Source organism: Lissotriton vulgaris, chromosome 10, assembly GCF_964263255.1.
Source record: "Lissotriton vulgaris chromosome 10, aLisVul1.2, whole genome shotgun sequence".
Classification (NCBI taxonomy): Eukaryota; Metazoa; Chordata; class Amphibia; order Caudata; family Salamandridae; genus Lissotriton; species Lissotriton vulgaris.
This window is the reverse complement of record NC_141698.1, coordinates 597452639-597473443: the sequence shown is the minus strand read 5'-3', so window position 1 is coordinate 597473443 and position 20805 is coordinate 597452639. Positions and strand designations below refer to the sequence as shown.

At 45.6% G+C, this 20805-nt stretch overlaps 1 pseudogene; it reads right to left on the bottom strand.

The window, feature by feature from the left end:
* Nucleotides 1-853: 853 nt before the first annotated feature.
* Nucleotides 854-5975, bottom strand: LOC147688564 (uncharacterized; annotated as a pseudogene).
* Nucleotides 5976-20805: the final 14830 nt, after the last annotated feature.

The window sequence follows — 20805 nt, the reverse complement described above, 5'->3', positions numbered from 1 at the left end:
ACCACTTACTCACAGAGAAACTCCAACACTCCACTAGAGGTAAAAATGAGCTTTATTAATATTGTAGGCAAAGGCAATAAGTCACTGAAACTAATAAAGTCTTAGGCACCGAGTGAAAGGCAATAAACAATGAATACACCACACTATATACATAAATATGAAACTGTGCATACTGGTATATAAACAGTTAATGTACAAAGCACCTCACCAGATTAATTTGCAGCACCGGAGACTTGAACATCCCTGGGCCAAGCACTGAACACCAAGTCGGGAACCCTGCAGACCGGGGCTCAGGGAGTAATCTCTTCGGGCACCAAAGTTGTCCAGCGAGTGCGTCCGCTCCATGACTGAGTTCCTGAGCTCCACCCCACAGACACCGCTTTTTATAGCTTAAATCAACCTGTTCGAGAAGCCTCTAGCAGGCGCTCTCGCCCATCTATTCACAAGTGCTGGCCCCCATCTCTGCATCAGACCCACCTAGACAGACCTGGCCAGATTCTGTTTAGGCTGTGTCGAGGCAAAAGACATTCCTTTCCCAATCTCCGGCCTTGGAGACTGGCACGGCCATCCTCCCTCTGTCCTAGCGATAAGTATGGAATGCATAAAAACACTCTGAAGGTACAACATAACCTCACGAGGCATCCTCACGAGATGCCTTGCACCTGCTTGTACTGGTTTACGTGAAAAATATGTTGATGTTACTGCTGAAGTGTAACTCCAGGTCAAGGAGCACAAAATGGAAGTGCGATGCAACAAAATGGAAGATCAGAGCATTGCATGGAATCAAGGCCAACATGTGATTTAGCACGTGTAAAATGGCAATAGCAGCACATTCCACCCATTGACCTTCGATTCACCCATCATACCCCATTGGTCTAAATACCATGGATCTGGGACGAAAAAGGGAGAAAAGATTAGGAATGCATTGAATGCAACAACATAATGAGATAAAAACACAAATAATGACTATAATAACACCCAAGATATACTGAAGCTGTCCAAAATTAGGCAGCCACCCAAACAACCAATCCCACCATCCTTGGTCAACGTCTTGGGTAACCCCTTTCACTAAATCTTTCAAAGCAATAATATGTGCATGGATAGATGTAGAATGGTCAGATAAATTAAAGCAACATAGCCCATCAAAGTCCTCACAACCGTGGTTATGTTTTAGCAGCAAATAGTCCACAGCGGCCCTATTTTGCAAAACAGTTTTTCTTGTTCCTTGAACATCTAATAATAATTCAGCTAAAGCGGCAGAAGTGTGATTGAGATTCTTTACAATTTAACAGGCAAGATTAGCAATTGTTCTGGAATTATAAACGGACAGTCCTGGCACTCCCACAATGGAAAGGGCCAAACTAGTATATTCTGTTCTAGAAAGCAAATCAATATCGGAGTCACAATCCTCAGGTAATTGAATAGCGGCTCTAGAAGAGTGAATACCTGTAACAGAATGCATGAGAAAAAGCATAAGACTTAATCGTGATAAGGCACAGGGTCCTCCAGTTATGTTAGCTGGTATGTAAGTGTATGAAATATTACCACACGAGAACAACCATCCTTTAGGTAATTTCACATGGTTAACATGGCTAGCGGCTAATACTGTGTGATTACAAACCATATAATTGGTAACATTACTACAAAAACTGTCATGTCGTGACCGACAAAATGTTTGTTGATCTGGGGTCAATTGTTTGCATTTCTCTAGTTTTAATTGGCCACACTTGCCACTCTTGGTAGGGTCACAAGTTAATTGATAGCAAACGTCTCCAGTAGAGATATTGTAGGTAACAATACTTGTCATGTTCCTCCAGAGGCTATCTGTAACCTCTGGGCAAAAGCGACAGTACTCATAAAGACTCAGATGTGTTTGAACATCACTTTCCTCCACTACCCCATCAAAGTTAGTTTGGTTGACAATGTGCAGAAGCACCAGTGCAGGGGTAGGTACGGCAACAAGACACGTTGATATCATATCAGCTGTACTCTGAAGATTTTTCATACAGAAGTGGGAAGTGTTCAGCACATTCCCGGCCAAGTAGGTCCAGATGTTATCCGGTTGCTGCAACAACGCTGTCATCTGACTTGGGTGGTTGATCCCATTCGGCATCCCCGGGCCCTCCCGGACCCCTCCGGACGCGCCCAAACACCGACCACTCAGCGCAAGCATCACAGCAGCAAGCCATACTGTGATCTAGAAACAGAAAACAAACTGGTATAATCACTCTCGCAAATAACATTTTTCAGCTGTTACATTTTTCTACTTTTCCTGTCCGGGTTTCATGATGACTAGGATGTTATCCCTGCCCTTAGCGATCAATTCTGCAGGTTCAGGAGGTTTGTTTGGGGACTCCACCCACAATTTTGCCCCTGGGTTCTTGTCAGTAGATCGAACCTGCCCTTTCCTCGCACAGTTAGAAGGGCTGGGGCCGTCCCCTTCATGACATTTCCTCCATACACCAGCATGATGACCATTTGGGCAACATGGTCACCAGGTTGCACAATCAGATCATTATTTCCACTTCCAATAGGATAACTTTGATCTCCCCCTGGTAATCGGCATCAACCACCCCATCCAAAACCTGGATGCCTTTAAGGGCAAGCCCAGATCGAGGGGCGATTAGCCCGAAATGCTCTGGGGGAATTTGAACTCCAATTCCTGTCTCAATCAAGGTAATGTCTCGTGGTTGCAATCGATGGAGTTTCAAAGCATATAAATCAAGACCGGCAGCTTCTGGTGTGGCACGATATGGAGCTAAAGCTCCGGGAGCTGTCTCCCAATACAAAATCGTGTTTGTGGCCACATGGCGCTTAATCTGCAAAGCTGGGGTCAACATGTGCATCAAAGGAGTCTCTGCATCAGCAAGGGGTCGGTTGTTTAAAATCTGCAATGCCTCAGACAAGTGATCCCTCCACCCCTTCAATGACCCATCAGACAACTTTTTCAACTGCTCTTTCAGCAAACCATTCATTCTCTCAATCAAACCTGCTGCCTGTGGGTAATAGGGTATGTGATAGATCTACTCAATGTTATACTGTACACAAAAATCTTGCACCATCTTTCCCCTAAAGTGTGACCCGTTGTCACTATGGACCTGCAATGGATTTCCGTAGTATAAGATCAACAAATTCAACGTTTTCAGAGTGTTAGACTGGGTTGCTCTCTTGCATGGAAGGGCGATGAGATAACCAGAAAAGGTATCCACCACCATGCAGGTATATTGACATCCTCGGCTCATTGGCATTGGCCCGATGAAATCAATTTGCCATATCTGCCCTGGTAACTTCCCTCTGCCTAACTGGCCTCTCACTACCTGTGGGACTGGTCTGTGCTGAGTATGCTGACAAACAGGACAGTGAATGATTGCAGTCTTAATTAAATCTAGGGGAATATACATCCCTCTACTTTCAGCCCACCTGCTAGTTGCTCGCTCGCCCAAATGGCCACTTTTCTGGTGTGCCCATTTAGCCATGCCCACCAAGTCAGAATCCTGCGTCTCCACCTCAGCTTCATGAATCTTCGCTTCTTGGTCTGCAAAGGAATTGAACCAACGCTCTAGTGAGTCTGTCGGGCAATGAGCATCAACATGATACACTGTAACTGTACTCTGGGACAACAGTTCCCAAATTTCCTGCCACAACTCCTTTCCCCAGACCTCCCTGTTGTGAATCATCCAATTGTGAGCATACCATGTGGGACGCCAGGTGGCTAACGCATTGACGGTAGACCATGAATCAGTGTAAATGTGACATGTACCAGGGAGCTCTTGCTTTAATGCCTGGTAAACCGCATACAATTCTGCAAACTGACTACTCCTTCCCTCTCCAGTAGTTGACAACAACTTTTTGGTCACTGGATTATATGACACTGCCTTCCAATGTCTCTTGGTCCCCACATATCTGGCTGAGCCATCTGTAAACCACACATGCTTTTTGTCCTCCGTGGACAACTCTGAAAAAGGCCCACCCCATTTCACCGGGGACTCTTGTACTTTAGGTACATCTTGCAACATTTCTGCATCTGCTATGGGAGTCTGCGCCACTTGCTCATGCAGCACTGCGGTCCCCTTGGGACCAACTCGTGCCCTGTCTTGTATGTACCACTTCCATTTTATGACGCTAGCTTCCTGTGCATACCCAATCCTGTGTGTCTTAGGTGAGTTCATCACCCATTGCATGATAGGTATCTAAGGTCTCAAAAACACATTGTGCCCGAGGGTCAACTGCTCGGTATCCACTAGAGCCCAATAACATGCCAACAACTGCTTCTCAAAAGGAGCATACCGCTCTCCAGCATCAGGTAATTTCTTTGTCCAAAACCCTAGGGGCACTTTCTGTCGCCCCTGCTTTTGCTACAGGCTCCAGGTTGCATATTGATCCTGGACAGTTACATTTAAATCAATGCTTCCCTCTCGTATGGGCCATAAATCAAAGGCACGCTGTATAGCCTCTTTCGCTGACTCAAATGCCTTTTGCTGTGCCTCCCTCCACTCAAACTCATGCTTCTGCCGCGTAACCTTGTACAGAGGGGCCAAAATCTGACTCAAATGGGGAATGTGCTGCCTCCAAAAACCAAACAATCCAATGAAACGCTGCGCTTCCTTCCTATTTTTTGGCACTGCAAACTCTTTGATCTTTTGCCTAACTTGTGGCAGCACTTCCCTGTGTCCCTGATGCCACTGAATGCCTAAAAACTTCACACTCTGAGAGGGTCCCTGCACCTTCTCGGGGTTAATCACCCACCCTTTGCTTTGTAAGTGCTCTACCACTCTGTCTAGTTGAGCCTGCACCTGTTCTTGGGTCTCTCCTTGAATCAACACATCATCAATGTAATGACAAAGTTGAACTCCAGAAATGACTGACACCTCGTCCAAATGCTCTGCCACCAGCCGGTGACAGATCGTGGGACTATGTAAATACCCCATAGGAAGAGATTGAAACGAGTACTGCCTACCACCCCAGGAGAACGCAAATTGTTCCTGGTACTCAGGGGCAATTGGAATTGTGAAAAAAGCATTGGCAATATCAAGTGCCGCATACCATGTCCCATTGTGTTTCTGAATTTTCTCAATCAAAGTGATGGTGTCTGGGACCGCGGCTGTCAACAGGGGCGTATGCTTATTAAGCTTGCGGTAATCAACTGTCATGCGCCAGCTTCCGTCAGGTTTGCGCAAGGGCCACACAGGATTATTCCACGACGTGGTAATTGGTCTCACCACCCCCGCCTCCACCAAGTCCCGAATGGTTGCGGTAATCTCATCATGTCCCCCTGGGATCCTGTACTGCTTTATGTGAACCACTTTTGTTGCTTGGGGCACCTTCACTGGGGGAATATTCAAGCGCCCCACCCTCACAGCAGCCACTGAGAAGTACTGCTTTGACCCAAACTGATAGCATCCGTCATCTAAGTATAGGGTCATACCTTTCAGAATGTCAATGCCAATATTGTACTCAGGAATAGGCACAATCAAAACAGTGTATGCTCTCTTGGGAAGTCTGCCAATTTTCATTTGAATTACTGTTTGCACTGCTGGTGTTTCCTGTCCTCCCAAACCTGTGATAGTAAAAACTTGTCCTCTAAATCTCCGTGGATTGCCATGTATAAATGTGGCCTCCGCTCCAGTGTCTACCAAAGCCCGCACCTCTTGAACATTTCTATTTTTCCAATAGATCTCAACCCTCACATGTGGTCTATTATCCTTGCGAGCCCATCCCTGTACCGGAGCTTGGCCAATTTCCTCATCTAATTTTCGCCTGCGCAGCTTTGCATCTGCCCGACGCAAATCCCGGCGCAGATCTGAATACAATGTTGGGTAACCCTGAGGGAACAACTCCTCCTCATCCCGGTCCCCATCTGAATCTGTGCATTTTCTGACCCAACCTTTCTCTTTTGTCACGCTCACATGAGATTCCCTCTCTCTCTCTCTCTCTCTCCTGACCTGCTTTTTCAGGCTTCTCCTCAGGCTCTGCATCCCTGCGACTCACTTTTTTGTTATCTTTTCTATTCACATGCCTACTCCCCTCCTTCCTATCCAGTCCTTGCTTACGGTACATCTCCCACATGCTTTTGGTCTCAATACCATCAATCTCACTTCTTGACAACCCAACCTTTAACAGCACCAGAAACATATCGCTTCTGGTCACTCGGTTGTTATCAGTACGGGACTCTGAACGTGAAGCTCTGTCTGGCTTGGCCCATTCCCCAAGCTCTCCCAGCTCACGGACTGCCTCGACTACTTCCCCTATGGTGTTGCAAGTTTGATTAATTAACAAAGTCATTATCACTGCTTTGTATGCAGGGGGCGCCAAACGAATGATTTTGTTCCGCATTGACACAGTCATCAACTGACACATCAAACCAGAACAGCTAACTTCATCCCCTCCTCCTTAATTCTTTGTGATGCATCTCTTAGGGTGAACCATGGTTTTTCATTCCCAGGCCAATCTGAATCTGTAGGGTACCTATGGCCACACCCCCGGGCAGCTAACTGCAACAGAGTTGTTTGATCATCACCCTGAAAAGTCCGAAAGTATCCCTGCACAGTGGGATCAGTACTCAGAGTACAAAATTTGGCAGCATCGCCCTCATCTAACATGACCCCAGAAGCGCCGTGATCATAAAGGCGCACCATCCAAGCTAATAGCATCTCACCAGGCTTCTGTCTAAACCTCGCTAAAAGGTCACTTATTTCTTGCTGGGTAAAATCCTCCAGACTATTCAACATGACTCCATCCGGGTTCCCTGGAGCAATTTGAAGTTTCCGTCTTAAAATGGGCTGTGCTTCCACTCTCTTAGCATTTCTGCCTTCATCGTCCTTCCCCTCCTCCTTCAAGGGCTGCTCTCCTTCTGAGGAGAATTCGGACGATCCCCAGATATTGGAGTCCCAATTTGATGGGTCAAAATCTAAGCCTGCTTTAGCAATCGCTAAATGAACCTTTCGTTTGCTCACTCGCCCTCTCCTTTTTTTATATCTGTACTCAGCAACACGGACTGCAGCCCGCTCTGCTATTGTCTGATATGTTTCTAACTTATCCTGTAATAACTTATTCTGACAGGAAAGCATCGTAGAAAGACTCTTGGCTTCAATAGGTTGTTTTTCTAAGCTCAACTGTTCTCGCTGCAGAGTTAAACATTTGTCAAAAACTAGACGGTAGCCATGTAAGAGAGCCCAACCTCTGCGACCCACTGTGTATAATTCCTTTCCTTTCTCCACCGGAACCTTCTGTAAACAATGTAAAACATCTTCTGGCTTTCCTTCGCCCAGACAGTCAAACCAGCTCTCACTTAATCCTGAGCTTTTAGCACACTCTCGCGCCAGCGCGGAGTACGGCGTCGCCTCCCATCCAGGAATTTGCATGGGGGCTAAAGGGATTTCACTCGGTGCCAAAGAACTAAAACCACTTTTTGTCTTTTTAAACATGTTTCTCCCCACATAATTTACGTATCCTGCCGACTACGCCAAAATGTATTGCTTTGCCCACTTGCGTAATCTGAATTTACGCACACCACTTACTCACAGAGAAACTCCAACACTCCACTGGAGGTAAAAATGAGCTTTATTAATATTGTAGGCAAAGGCAATAAGTCACTGAAACTAATAAAGTCTTAGGCACCAAGTGAAATGCAATAAACAATGAATACACCACACTATATACATAAATATGAAACTGTGCATACAGGTATATAAACAGTTAATGTACAAAGCACCCTACCAGATTCATTTGCAGCACCGGAGACTTCAACATCCCTGGGCCAAGCACTGAACACCAAGTTGGGAACCCTGCAGACCGGGGCTCAGGGAGTAATCTCTTCGGGCACCAACGTTGTCCTGCAAGTGCGTCCACTCCATGACTGAGTTCCTGAGCTCCAACCCACAGACACCGCTTTTTATAGCTTAAATCAACCTGTTCGAGAAGCCTCTAGCAGGCGCTCTCGCCCATCTATTCACAAGTGCTGGCCCCCATCTCTGCATCAGACCCACCCAGACAGACCTGGCCAGATTCTGTTTAGGCTGTGTCGAGGCAAAAGACATTCCTTTCCCAATCTCCGGCCTTGGAGACTGGCACGGCCATCCTCCCTCTGTCCTAGCGATAAGTATGGAATGCATGAAAACACTCTGAAGGTACAACATAACCTCACGAGGCATCCTCACGAGATGCCTTGCACCTGCTTGTACTGGTTTACGTGAAAAACATGTTGATGTTACTGCTGAAGTGTAACTCCAGGTCAAGGAGCACAAAATGGAAGTGCGATGCAACAAAATGGAAGATCAGAGCATTGCATGGAATCAAGGTCAACATGTGATTTAGCGCGTGTAAAATGGCAAATGCAGCACATTAAATGTATTGCTTTGCCCACTTGCGTAATCTGAACTTACGCACACCACTTACTCACAGAGAAACTCCAACACTTCTCTGGAGGTAAAAATGAGCTTTATTAATATTGTAGGCAAAGGCAATAAGTCACTGAAACTAATAAAGTCTTAGGCACCGAGTGAAAGGCAATAAACATTGACTACACCACACTATATACATAAATATGAAATTGTGCATACAGGTATATAAACAGTTAATGTACAAAGCACCTCACCAGATTCATTTGCAGCACCGGAGACTTCAACATCCCTGGGCCAAGCACTGAACACCAAGTCGGGAACCCTGCAGACCGGGCTCAGGGAGTAATCTCTTTGGGCACCAAAGTTGTCCCGCGAGTGCATCCACTCCAAGACTGAGTTCCTGAGCTCCACCCCACAGACACCGCTTTTTATAGCTTAAATCAACCTGTTCGGGAAGCCTCTAGCAGGCGCTCTCGCCCATCTATTCACAAGTGCTGGCCCCCATCTCTGCATCAGACCCACCCAGACAGACCTGGCCAGATTCTGTTTAGGCTGTGTCGAGGCAAAAGACATTCCTTTCCCAATCTCCGGCCTTGGAGACTGGCACGGCCATCCTCCCTCTGTCCTAGCGATAAGTATGGAATGCATGAAAACACTCTGAAGGTACAACATAACCTCACGAGGCATCCTCACGAGATGCCTTGCACCTGCTTGTACTGGTTTACGTGAAAACCATGTTGATGTTACTGCTGAAGTGTAACTCCAGGTCAAGGAGCACAAAATGGAAGTGCGATGCAACAAAATGGAAGATCAGAGCATTGCATGGAATCAAGGTCAACATGTGATTTAGCACGTGTAAAATGGCAAATGCAGCACACACAAATAGCGATTTCAATGGAATTCGGTATTTAGCAGAGCAGAATAAGGGGAATCTCAACCAGGAAGTAAAGTTAAAAAAATTAAAATAAAAAAAAATCAACAGGTGCAAACAATAAGAAACCCTTTAAAAATTCCTCAGGAGACCCTGTAAGCCTTTCACAATGGCAGCCCTCTACATGCTGGCAAGGAGGATGAGGATCAATGCAGCAGCCCAGCGCAGGAGGAGGATACTGGAGAGGGTATTCAGAGTGTGCATAACATTGCTGGGCCAAAATGAAGACAAAATATATGATAAGTAGCAGCTGAACCGTGCAATCATAATGCGCCTCAGAGCAGATTTGGAACCTCTTCTGCAGCACCAGACCCGTAGGACCAATGATATTCCTTCTCACGTACAGGTTCTATGCAGCCTGCACTTACTAGCGACCGGCATTTTCCTGGGGGTAGTAGCCGTAGCCGGAGGTGTATCCCGAAGCGCACTCTCACGGTTCTTCAGAAAATTCCTTTACGCCAGGTTGACAATGATCACACCCACATCACCTTCCCCTCAACCCCACAGGAGTTGAGCCAGACAAAACTGGAGTCCTACCAGGTGGCACATTTTCCACATGTCATCGGATGCATTGACTGCACGCATGTCCTCATCTGTCCACCAGCAGCTAACGAGTACATGTTCCAGACCAGGAAGTCGTACCACTCCAACAATGTGCAGGTCATGTGCAATGCAAAGCATATAATAACGGACATCGTGGCACAATTTCCAGGGAGCACAAATGACTCAGATATATTCCGCCACAGTGGCATCCACAGGGGTCTGCTCATGGATGAATTTGGCAAAGGACACCAACTTAGTACATACATATATCTAGTTGCTACATCATGAAACAAAATGTAATAGCATTACTGTGGCGAACCCTTTGCTTTCCACCCTGTAGGTGACAACGCATATGCCTTGCACAAATATATCCTGACACCATACCTCAACCCAGCCACACCACAGGAACAGAGGTACAACATGGCACACTTAAGCACAAGGAATGTGGTAGAACGGACATTAGGCATACTCAAAAGTCACTTTCGAATCCTTCATAAAACTGGTGGTGCATTGCAATATAGCCCCAAGACCTGATGCAGGATTCGGGCTGTATGTGCCATGCTGAACAACATTGCCACCAGAAGGGGCATTCCCATTGAGAGGAACAACAGTGACTCGGATGGTGACGAGAAACCACCCGCACAACACCAAGAGGAGCATGTGGCAAACACTGCAGAGGGTCAGAGGAGACGTGCACACATCACACAACATCATTTTTGAGGTAGGTAAGAATGAGCCATTACAAACAAATGCTGAACGTAAATGTTTATTAACATGAGCAGATGATAAACTGGAGAAGTGCACTTTGAAAATTGGACAGTGATTGCATTGGTCTATAAAGTCAAAATAAAATTGTATTCAGCACTGGAGGGCAATCACTAAGTTGAAATTGATAATGGTTACCCCACCATGGCCAAAAAGGAGTATATGCCTGGCTAGCGCTTCTTGCCACGTACCCCCAGCCTCCTGTCGCCTGCCTCTCCAACATCACTCTGACGTGATCCCATGGATGTTGAGCTGTAGAAACTGTGCCTCCTGTTAGTGGTCACTGGCACCAATAGGCTACTCAGGCTAGAGGCCTCCTCACTCCTCTCCTCCCCTTCCAAGTTGATGGCACTCACAGTCCCAGACTGGATGCATTCCACAGCAGTGGTCACTTGTCCTAAGGACCTTGTACCATCCCCACAAAAATAGCCAAGATCAATCTGCATTGACACGGAGCACTGTGCCAATAGAGCAGTGGTGTTACAGAGCTTGTTGATGGCCCTTGTATTTGCTGACATGCGGATCAGGCTCTGGTGATGCCTTCTCCGCTTAGTGCTTTGTCCAGCAAGCTCCTGTAGGCTCAAGTTTGTTTGCCGATTCCCATCAGCAACTACTGTTGTTAGTTCGTGCACATTGTCTGCCATTGTGCTTATGTTTTTGGACAGCTTTGTGATCTGCATATTGATTGTGTCCAAGTGTCTCCCCTGCAGGCGCTGCACACGTAGCATCTGAGACTCCACACTGCTATTTACATTTGGAACCTGCTTATTATGTGCTACAATACGGGCCCTGGACCTGCGCCGTTGTCCTATTTGGACCTGTGCCTGTGTTGGAGTTGGTGAAGGGACACGTGGCTGGAAGATGTAGTGGGTGCTCGAGTCTGATCGAATTCCATTTCTAGCAGTGAGGGTACATGTGCCCTGCGTTTTGGTGGAGGGGGTGGTGTGTTTTCTGGGACCACAGGAGTCTCTGCATCCGTCTCTGCAGGTGTTTCAGAGATGACAAGCTGGTCACTATCCTCGGAGTCTGCCTCAGCTGCATCTGTGATGTGAAACAGTGCAGTGTTAGTCTTGTATGATCCTAAATTTGTTTATAATTTGACATACTTATTTCAAAATAAATCACAGATTTAAACACACTGGCTGGCATGCAGTATTGGTATGTTTAATTAACCATTTTTGCTTTTGAATGACCACTTGTCTGACATGACTACTACTCCCATGATGCATTTTGTGTATGAGGTGAAACGTAGCATGGGGTTTTACCTGTACACTTTGATTTGCCTGGGGGAATGTGCACGATTATACAATACACAGAGGATTAGCGCTTGCATGCATCTTACCTTGTGGTGTTCCTGCTGCGCGGGATGTGTCCAATTGTGTCACTCCGATGACTGCCTCAGGCTCAATTGTCCCCTCAAAAGGGCTATGTTTGCGGGTGCATTCGATGGACCCTCTCCCTTTCCAGCTGCACCCTTCACCCTTTCTGCTATGTGCTCTTGGCACAATTCCTCAGCTCGTACCGCTCTTCAATTCCTCAATGCTGTGGTGTGTGACTCCCACAGCAGTCACTCTTTCCTTTATGCACAGCCATATTTTGCCCTTTTTCAGTCTCAGACACCTTCAAGGACAATTTTCCAAAAGTTTATCATGGCTACTTCTGACACCCTCAATCAGGTTTTCAAGTTCCCTCTCAGAGAACTTCAGCTTCCTCTTCCTAGACGTGGCACTCTTCCCTGAGGAGTTTTTGTCCATCCGGGGTCTGGGAACAGAAGCTGAAAACAGAGTGTGAGTTTTCTCACCTCAGCTTCAGTTCTCTGCCTCCTCCTCTGAGCTCCTCAGGGCACTGAATGAAGCATGGACTGGAATAATTCCTGGTTATGATGTCATCAGCCTGCTTCCAGTGCGACCTGTTTTTTGCGATTTCGCTACTAGCGATTTCGCTAATACCGAAATCGCTATTACCAAAATCACTTTTTGCAATTTCCTGTGTTAGTGAGACGCAAATGTGTACTCAGTCTCGATTTATCGATTTATAGCGACTCGCAATTTTTGGGCGATTCTCTTGATGCGATTCTCTTGATGCATTGCGGTTAGCGTTTTTTTATTTGCGATTCCATATTTATTGCAAATAAGGAATCGCTTTTTCTAGTTTTGATGCATGTGCACCATAAATCCTTATTTCTAAGATCAATTTAGATGCACAAAATCTTCACTTTGCAAATGTGAATTCCCAATGTTGATTAATAATGCTAATAATAACTGATTTTTCCATTTTCAAAGTGCATTTGAGAATTCGTAATGAGTGACAGTATAGCAAAATTTCTGCATGTACATATTTAATTGTTCCTGTGTAGATCCACTCTACTTGTATATTAAATATGGTCTGGGGTAAGAACCCCTGAAAACTATTACTGCTGATTTATTCCAGGTATCCTCCTAGAAATCGCAGAGAAATTTGAAAAAGCTTGACATTTGATTCTAATGGGGCAGCAATCCAATGGTATCAAATGTCTTTCTTAAATAACATTTTTTTTATTTGATTCAGACCTCGTCTGAGGTCAACAAATACAATTACATGATTCAAAGAAATTGTATTTATACTTTTGAGCTTTCTTTAAAAACATGATGTAGACACAGTATTTTAAATTTAACGAGTACAAGTACATAATCTGTGGTTATTAAAATTGTAGCATTTTCTTTTTACAAGTTAAAAAACTCTTTAGGAAGTTGTACAAGTTATAGCACATAAATTCATTTAGAGGAGACTTACACAATGATATTACATCTTGAGATAAAATGGAGTTATATCACAGGTGAATACGTTTTATGAAACGTTGCCGGGCTTCTGACAGGGTCAAATTTGGGCAAATTAAAAGTGCATGGCAAAGGTCTAGTACTCCACCGTTACACAAGTCACAGATACCTGATGAACATTCAGAGGTATTCCACTTGGAAGAGTAAACTTTTAATGGAAGAAATCCTAATTGCAGGAGAAGGATACAACGTCTTACTCTATGTTCAAGCTGAAACTTTAAGTAATGCTCAGTAGTTTTATATACTATAGTGTCCTCATATTTTTTGTAATGTTTTAATTAAGTACAATACCCCGTCTCTGAGTCAAAACATATTCTCTGCGTCATATGTTTTAAAAAGAGCTTCAAATGTGCTTGGGTCCAATCCTGCAAAAGTGCTATAGTGCATTGTGTTGCCTCTAGGGTTGCTTTAAGATTTGACACGCTCCACGCACTCCATGCTGGCCGAAACCACACCTGCTTCCAGGCCGCCCGGAAAAAAAGACCAACAGACCCTTCTCCTGCCACACCTGTAGCTTCACCTGCGACAGAACCACCAAACCTCCAAGGACTGGACCTAACCACCTTCACTGCATACTCCTCAACACCCGCTCTGCACTCAAACACGCATTCAAGCTCTGGGATCTGCTCGACACCTCCGCCCCAGATGTGGCCTTCCTGACCGAGACCTGGTGGAACGACTCCTCGGCGCCCGACATCGCCATAGCCATCCTGGACGGCTACAAGATCACCCGCAGGAATCGCGCCAACGGAATCGGAGGAGGAATAGCCATCGTCCACAAGTCCAATGTAATAGAAGGGGAGAACTACCCTGCCAGGGTGTGATTATATGGTCCCTTCAGCGAGATCCAAAGAGGGAAGGGGGGTGACATAAATTAATGCTTCGGAGCCAATGATATATCAAACACATTCAGAGCAAATTATGGAAGAGTGAAAAAAGTTTATTTTTTTTAGAGATAACAATTCATAAATAGAGTCCATGAAATAACATTCTAAAGCATATATACAAACACAGGAAGGAAGTTTTCCTCCTGGGGCTGAATAAGTATCATCATTAAAAGTTCATACAGGAAATAAGAATTTATTAACGTCCACACACTCCCACAGTCATTCACTAAACACACATACACATCTCAATCTCTCTCACTATCGAAATAATGCACACATAACCATACAAACATAGAAGAACCTAGGGGCCTGCAACATCACAATCAATGGTTGCTAGGGTAGAGAAACCAACATGGAGGCAGTTAAGGATGAGGTGCAGTAAATGGTAATACACTGAAGGCCATCCATGTAGATCACGCCAACGCGCGTTTCAATGCAAGGCCAATTTAGGCTGCATCTTCATCAGGGCATTGGAGACCAGGGAGGGGGACATACACACTGTGAATAAAAAAGAGATCTGTTATCTCTGAATCACATAGTGGAATAAACATTTAATACATGCGAATGTAAATACAATTAAAACAAGTCTTGATAAGCTAATGATATAATTTCATTGGGCATATATATATATATATATATATATATATATATATATATATATATATAGCAAACATGATTTGAGATGATAGGCTCATTTGAGAAGTATATCAGGGCTCCGAAGGCATAGTCACACAGGGCGTAAGAATTCTTACTATTACTCCTCGATGGGTGGGACACAGTGGGCAACAACGGATAGACCCAGGACCAGCAAAAACAACCACACAGGCAATCAGAACATGCGCATACAGAGGATTCAATGTATTTACAAGGGGGTACGGACACCTATAGCAAGGGGTTTCACATATGTGTCAGGAAGTTATAAAAACTAGGTGTTAACATCAATTGGGAAGGTCTCAGGGTGCCCATAAGGGGGTATTAAACCTCATAAAGGTCTCGTCCACAAGTCCACCCTCAAGGTCGCCACCCATGCAGACGACACCCTCAACACTGCCGAACACCTGCACTTCTGGATCCACACTGACCCCAACACCACCCTCAGAGGAACACTCATCTACAGACCCCCTGACCCGGGCTCAGTTCAGCGACTCCATCGCCGACCTCACCAGCATCCACGCACTCGCCTCCACAGACTACATCCTCCTCGGGAACTGAACTTCCACCTCGAGAACAACAACGACGCCAACTCCGCCACCCCGATCGCCAACCTCGCCAACCTGGGCCTCAGACAACTCATCACCGCACCCACCCACGCCGCCAGCCACACGATGAATCCCGTCTTCTTCACTGGCTCACACGTCGCCTTCAACCACACCACTGAACTCCACTGGACCAACTACCGCTGCTTCCATTTCACCTTCAAGAAACCAACCACGCATCAACGCACCCAACAGCTGCCTCGCCGCTGCTGGAGCAAAGTCACCGAAGACCAGCTGATCACCTCCCTCGCCAAGAACCCACCCACCGACCCCATCAACCCAGACGCCGCAGCCCGAAACCTCAGACAGTGGATCGACGACTAGGCCAACACACTCGCCCAGCTCAAGAAACCCTCCAACAGCCACGCAAACAAGAGAGCCACCTGGTTCACCGACAAGCTCCAGATCTCTAAACGTGCATGCCGGGAACTGGAGAAGATATGGCTCCACGAACGCACACCGGACAACCATGCAGCCCACAAGGACGCCACCCGCAAACACCACCACCTCATCAGATTAGCCAAGAGATCCTCCTTCAAAGACCACTTGGATAACAACGCACACAACAGCAAAGAGCTCTTCAGCATCGTAAAGCAACTCTCCAACCCCAGCGCCAATGCCAATGACATCCCGCCCTCAAAAGAACTGTGCGACTTACTAGCCATCTTCTTCCACTGTAAGATTGCTGACATCCACGACAGCTTCAACATCACGACTGCCCCGACTACGCCAGACTCCACCTCCCCTGTGAACACCACGAGCGCTAACTGCCGGATCTCCTGGTCCAACGTCAACGACGACGAGACACGCAAGATCATGAAGTCCATCCACTCAGGATCTCCGTCTGACCCGTGCCCACACCACGTATTCAACAAAGCAGACGCAGCCATCGCACCCAAACTATGGAAGGTCATCAACATCTCCTTCGAAACAGCGACATTCCCGGAAAGCTGGAAGCACGCCGAAATCAACGCCCTCCTCAACAAGCCCAAAGCGGACCCCAAGGACCTCAAGAACTTTCGGCCCATCTCCCTGCTCCTGTTCCCGGCAAAGGTCATCGAGAAAATCGTCAACATGCAACTGGCCCGCCACTTTGAAGACAACAAGACAACAACCTCTTGGACCCGTCCCACTCCAGATTCAGAGGAAACCACAGCACTGAGACTGCCTTCATCTCTGTCACAGATGACATCAGGCGCCAACTAGACAACGGCAAAACATCAGCCCTCATCCTCCTGGACCTGTCAGCCGCCTTCGACATGGTCTGCCATCGCACTCTAAAGACACACTTCCTAGGAATCCAAGAGAAGGCTCTTGCCTGCACAACCTCCTTTCTCCTTCCTCTATGGCAGAACCCAGAGCGTCCGCCTCTCACCCTTCAAATCTGAAGCCACCGACATCATCTGCGGGGTCCCCCAGGGCTCATCCCTCAACCCAACGCTGTTCAACGTCTACATGGCCCCCCTCGCTCAAGTGGCCTGCCATCACGACCTCAACATCATCTCCTATGCTGACAACATCCAGCTCATCCTCTGCCTCACCAAGGACCCACACACTGCCAAAACCAACCTCCCTGAGGGAATGAAGGCCGTCGCCGATTGAATGAGGAGCAGCCGTCTGAAGCTGAACTCAGACAAGATGGAGGTCCTCATACTCGGACCCACCCCCTCAGCCTGGGATGACTCCTGGTGACCGACCACACTGGGAACAGCACCAACATCCACCGACCATGCACGCAAACTAGAATTCACCCTCGACTCCTCCTTCTCCATGTTTAAGAGGGTCAACGCCATCTCCTCCTCATGCTACAACACCCTCCGCATGCTCCGCAGGATCTACAAGTGGATCCCGACCGAAACAAGAAGAGCGGTGACACAGGCCCTCGTCAGCAGCAGACTGGACTACGGCAACGCACTCCATACAGGAATCCCAGCCAAACACCTACGACGACTACAACGCATCCAAAACGCCTCAGCCCGACTGCTCGTCAATGTACCCGCTGCAGCCACATCACCCCCCACCTGCGAGACCTACACTGGCTCCCCATCGACAAGTGTATCACCTTCAAGCTCCTCACCCAAGCACACAAAGCACTTCACAACGCCGGACCAGCCTACCTGAACAGCAGACTCAGCTTCCACACCCCCATTCGCCAGCTCCGCTCCGCCAGCCTCACCCTCGCCACTGTCCCCCACATCCAACGAACGACGTCCGGTGGCAGATCCTTCTCCTACGTCACAGCCAAGACCTGGAACTCCCTCCCTACCCACATACGGCCGACCCAAGACCTACTCGCCTTCAGAAGACTCCTCGAAACCTGGCTCTTTGAGCAGTAGCAGCACCCCCCTCCCCTCAGCGCCTTGGGACCCTCACGGGTAGTAGCGCACTTGATTATGAAGTCATGATTCAGGTGGATATATTTGAGACTGTTGATAACCATTTGCTTACACCAAGATTGATTTGTCAGTCTGACTTAGGCCTGGCATCTTGGGGCCACTATCACACAATCAATGTGTCTGCTTGGAATGTAAATACGTTTTGTACTTATCATGTGATACATTACTTAATTTACTTACCAGTAATTCCATTCGTCCTCATACTGAGCATTACGTAGGACAGATTGGAAATCATGAAAAATGTATCAACAGGTCAATCTTCAACTTACAACAGAGATATACAACTCCATGCCAACTCCATTTTGCAGTGTACACATCTTTGCCACAGTTTTAGAATGGAACGCAAATCAAATTTATCAACTTACAGCATTTAGAGTTCAGTCAATGATGAGAGGTTTGATAAAGTTTTAAAAGCTTTATTTCGCGTTAAGAAATTAGTAATTGTTTTACATTCTTTTTATTGAAGTAATTCAGATATGTTTACTGAAATATCAAGAGAATTTTATTTAGAATCAACATGTAAAAATAATGGCGTTTTTTATAAAGGAAAGAGTCCTTATCTTAAACTGAAAGACCTACCCTATCCTAAGATGAAGAGTTCCATTTGGAAAAGAGCAAGATTTCTTGGAGAAACAAGTTAAAAGTTACAAAGGTTCAAACTCTACATAAAGAGAAGTTCTGTAAACTCAGTTGAGTCCCCTAACAGCTGCAGTAGCAAATGTTTAAACAGATAAAAGGAAATAATCACAGAAATTGCCAAGATCAGCATAGAAAAAAAGAGAGAGTCTCCTAACAAAAGCGAGGAGACTGAAAATCACCATTAGCAGTAGCTTTCAGCAATTCAGACAAAAGTAGCACAGTCAAGTGCTAAGGGGTATGGCAGGGAAAGGTGCACAGAATGCCTTGACTCTCTAGCTAGGAGCACATACTGTGTAGAAATAAGAAGACATATGTTTCAAACTGCGACATTTAGGTCATCCTTAAGCCAGAAGGAAATAATGTATTCTGGTGGTCCTCCCACGGTAAACACTCGAGTTGACGTGGTGTTGTCTGTAGTTTGCTAACATTTCATATAATTGTTATAATGGACTAAAAGTCTATTAGATAAAACATTTTCTTTCCGCACTATCCTGGTTAAATCATAAGAACCAAAAGCTAATAACAAATGCATCAGTCTAAAACGCTCAACTCATATGGTGTGAGGAAGAAAGGAATACATTTTCTTTAACACAACACATTTCAGAGCAATGATGAGTTCTACAACCAATATGTAGCATTAAAGCAGCATTTTCAATAAGTTTTCATTTTATTTAGCGGTGAAAGGTAAGACAATTCAAAAGAAAATTAGGTCTAGTCATGAAAGGTCCATAGAAATGAGAGATTTATGCAAAATATTATGCTGCTCGGTAATTATTAGAAATCACAACAAGGGTTTGGCTAAAGCGCAGTGAGGCTGCACCACAACAACAGTTAACAAAACAAGTTGCCAACACTGCACATTTATTTGCCCATTAATTCAAAGAACAATGAACAAAACAATTGCCCTTGTGAAACCACTTTTTCACTTTGATTTTAATCATCAACTTCTTCAAATATAATCAAAAACACTTTCTCATTTTTTATTTTCTTTGTTTAAAGTATTATTCAACATCGCAAATACAAATATACAAAATCGCTATCAATTCTCTTTTAAGGGAGCCCCATTCTGAATAGAACTTACACATTCACTCTCTAAAATGTACCCTACACTCTCAACAAATATACAGTGGCTGAACTCATACATTTATTCTACTACTCCTCAAATCCATTCATTCAATCGCAAAACATACATACACAAGTGCCCACCCTGGGTTACTTAACAATACCCCTTTTTTAAAAAGTGAACACACTTTCAATTAGATTTTATATACACGACAACACATTATTTATACCACCAGGCCATCCATCCAATGAAAAGAAAACGTCAATTTGACAACTGCATATATTCAGATTGGCCTAAACGAAAACAAAGGTCTACGCTTTTCGAATCTCCCTCAATTCGGGGATTCTCCTCAGGATCAAAAGATTCTCTTTATCTGTTAATGGTGATTTTGTGTCATTGTTTGTATCTTGAAGAGTAATAAGGCACAGCTTGATGTCGAAGCACACAAATAGATATGATCTAAAAGAAAATTCTGCTTTTGTGTCTAAGGAATTTGAATTTAAAGTCTTCTTTAATGGTAAAGTTAGATTTAAAGTCTCAATTTTGAAAATGCCACTTTTAGAAAAATTGCATTTTCCTGCTCAGGTTATTCTGCGCATGTGGCCAGTTCCTGGAACACACGACTGTGTGTAGTTGGCAGTTGGACTTTATTTATTTCTCCTAGAGGGATTAGGTGTGCCTGGATGCATCATCACTCACAGGATGTGGGGGTAGAGCTGGGTACAGTCCCATCCCTAAATCAGTAGGCTGCATTCTGCCTACACACAAAGGAATTCTCACTACCTCATTGTGCCTGTTGTCAGGCTGGAACCAGGGCAGGAAAATCAGGAAATTCAGACGCATCACTTTTAAAAATAAGACCCTCAGACCCATTGTTCAGTTCACTTTCTAGACATACAGAAGGACTCTCAGAGGATTGCCTGCTGCAGTGGCCTGCTGTGAATTTCAGAAGACTGTTTTGCTGCACCTTGATGAACTACTCTGCTACCTGAGAGGCCTGCCCTTCTGCTTGCGCTCTGGTCCACTTCTTGAACCCAGGAATGCCAGAGTAACTCCAAGGGCTAGATGACCGACATCCTGATTAGATACTCAGGGACAGAAAAAGCTCCAGCCATTGTAAGCCTGTGCCCAGACCCAGCATGAGCGAGTCCTGACCATTCAAGTGACGCC